We start from the raw sequence: 3201 nt of genomic DNA on the forward strand, positions 1-3201 counted from the left end.
GTTGAATTTAAATTAACAACTAATAAAGAGAACACTTACTTGTCAAATTCATTTTCACACCAATCAGGCTCTCTAACTTTTTGTTCATGCCATTGATAAAAAACCATATCTAAATCACTGCTAAGAAAAAGATAAGAGAATAAAACAATTCATTTCATTTATCATTACTTTGAAGAAATAATTTAGCTGAAAAGACAAATAGTTCCAAATGCTGGGAAAAGACTATAAAATCTTATAGTACGAAATAAAAACAATAACTTTTTAAAGACTACAAGTTGCACTACTCCGGTACAAAGTTTTCTTTTTAATCGAATTGATGACAATGTAAAAAATTATTAAAGATTATAAATTTTTTAAGAAAGAAATATTAAGTACATAACATCGATCATGCCTTCTGCAATGTAAAAGCTGATGCATATATCATTTGTATACAGTATGTAAAACAATAATTAACTGTCATTCGAAGCATTTTTTGTCTTGAAAGCACAAAATGATTGCCACTTGTTAAGGCAGAGAGGCTAACTTGGACTCTGGCCTACAGCTTAGTAAAGCTTCCTTAGACAAATGCAATTTCTTAGTCAATGGTCCTTTGAATCAGTAACTAAATACTCTTAATTTTTCTTCTTCTAAAGAACTTACACTAACATTAGTAGCTTCATACAAAAAGCAACAGTATAGTGTGCAAAATAAAAAAAATGAACACCTCAATATCTTTCGGCCTAATGATTTTATCTTCATGTACTAAGATGCTAAATTAATAGAATTATTAGGGTAACAACTTAGTGCATAAAAGACTATAAAGGTGCTCGCTTCTTTATTTTGCACATTGTATATAACACACTTGTAACAAAAAAATTAATAAACATTAAATTTATGAGCAATCCACAATAGGAATTTACTTGTAATTTTAACTTTTTTTAAAGAACTTAGATCAATATTTGCAGCTTCATTCATAAAGTAACAATATTAAGAAAGCAAACACTTCAATATTTTTTGACTTAATGATTGAATCTTTATTTACTAAGATGCCTAAGATACCTTAATTAGATAGCCTTGTAGAGATTATCTGAATGATTTGATTAAGATAGCCCCTTAGAGCCAATCTTTAGATCAAATGTTATTATATTGCACACCCTTATTGCACATTATATTACTTCTTTATATTGCACACCCTACATACCACACTATCAACAAACATTTAATCTATAAATTTATGAGGGATCCACAATAGGAACTTACTTGTAAAGAGGTAACAGAGACTCGGAAGGTGAAGTGGTCTCAGGAAAATAACTGAGTATTCCCATATAACTGAGTATTCCCTTCTGCTCCCATATAAGTGAAGGGCATTGCTACAGCTTCCCAATTAGAGTAAAAAGAAAACTGAATGGTCGCTTCCAGGCCACATTGGGATCGGAATTGCTTGAAAAACTTGGGATCAAAATGCTGTTGTGCTGCAACAGCATCACCTAGGATTATCTAGAGAAAAAAAAACTTAAACAAAGTTAAAAGCTTGACGATGTTCACATTCATTAATTACAATATAATAAACATCCCCACAGCAGCATCTTGCAAATTTTAGCTAAAAATTTGAAGCACCCTTAATTGATATTTTATTGTATCCTGATTGAATCCTAGGTGGTATTCCTCGGTCAGGTAAATCCTAGGTTTATGGTATTCTTATTGAACTATCTAGTCTAAAATATTTACATTCCTAGACCTAAATGAAATTTTTTTTCAAAATTAAAATTTTATCAAACTTAGGATATGCAGGGCAATATAATTTTTAATTCTTGAGGCCCATGCGCATAAAATATTCAGGAGTTGTTAGATGGTCTAGGGCAAAATTAGGAAACTTTGACAACAGCCAGTTGCAGCATTGTTAACAGTAGAACTTTTACAAAAATCGAACATTTTAAATGGTTAGAAATTGTCAATAAATAATAATATCAGGCATTTCTTTTAAAGCATCTCTCAAAATATGGTAAATATTACAATTGTAAAAGGAATAAAATTTTTTAAAAACAAGTGTGAAATAAAATAATTTCCTAAGTGTTATGAAATATTCATATCAATTCCATATTTATTTAAAAAATCAAAACCAATAATAAAGACACATTTCACATTTTTAATAAAAGGTGGCTACTGGCAAACAAGTTTTTAATCACTATTTGTAATAGTTAGCCACCCTGTGGCAATCGTTAATTTAGAAGTAAGCCCAAACTCTTAACCAAAGATTAAATGTTATTGGCTTAATAGTTGTTAAATTCTGATTCATAAAAAAATTTGAATGAGAGATGACATCGATTGAGAACATAGTGAATATTTCATATTGCATTATAACCGCGTTGAACAGCGGACCCAATTTTGGGTTTATAATTACCAATGTTGAACTCCGTAGCCTTGTAATTTTGATCCCAATCCAGAAGACAAGGGAACTCCTGGATCAAGTAATGGGAGAAATTTGCCTGGAGGACTTTTTTTGATGGAATTAACCCGAATTTGCATTACATGAAGAGAAAAACTACAAAATCTCCCACTGTTAGCCTGACAGTAAAGGGACTATAACCCATGATCAATCTATCACTGAGGATATTTCACATCAGCACTGTGGTCGGTGTGAGCCGGGTGCAGAATTTGCATTGACCAGTCATTACCGGGATTCAAACCTGGTTCACCTCATTGGGAGGTGAGCGCTCTATCCCCTGAGTCACCACTGCTCACCCAGTGTAGCACTTGTTATATGCTCATATTACTGTTTTTTTTTTTCAAATTTGGTTATAAAGAATTGAATTTTTTTAAAATTTTAATTTCAGATGCAATGGTGCCCTACACTTTGCCTTACGAGGAGTTGTAAGCTAAATCTTTACTTTTTAAGCATTTAAAAAGAATTTAAATACAACTCATGCGACAGTATTAATTTAAACTAGTGGGCTCCGCCCCCTGCACGCTAACGCTCGCCAAGCCCCGAAAATTGCTACGCAATCTTAGATGGTTTGCTTCGCTTGCTACTAACTTAGGTACATTGCAAATGCACAAAATTCTAAGAATTCAAAACAATCATTCAAATCCATATAACAAATTTTTTTAAAAAAAAATTACATTTTTTGAGTAAATACTAAGTCATTAAAATAAATTTGAATTCAAATAAATGACATGTAATTCGTTAAACCTATTAGAAATGTGCTATAGTATAAAATCTTA

General features: G+C 31.3%; 1 long non-coding RNA gene across 5 annotated transcripts in view; it reads right to left on the bottom strand.

Annotated features, from left to right (window-relative positions):
- The window catches only part of LOC139425035 (uncharacterized), a 31307-nt gene extending 28603 nt beyond the window's left edge, over positions 1–2704 (bottom strand). For all 5 annotated transcript variants that reach the window (XR_011636243.1, XR_011636241.1, XR_011636242.1 and 2 more), the window contains exons 1-2: positions 1240–2704; positions 40–120 (exon numbers count right to left, since the gene is read on the bottom strand). This is a non-coding gene — a long non-coding RNA (uncharacterized lncRNA). The remainder of the gene's footprint in view (positions 1–39; positions 121–1239) is intronic.
- Between the last annotated feature and the right edge of the window lie 497 nt (positions 2705–3201).

This window comes from Parasteatoda tepidariorum, chromosome 2, assembly GCF_043381705.1.
Source record: "Parasteatoda tepidariorum isolate YZ-2023 chromosome 2, CAS_Ptep_4.0, whole genome shotgun sequence".
Classification (NCBI taxonomy): domain Eukaryota; kingdom Metazoa; phylum Arthropoda; class Arachnida; order Araneae; family Theridiidae; genus Parasteatoda; species Parasteatoda tepidariorum.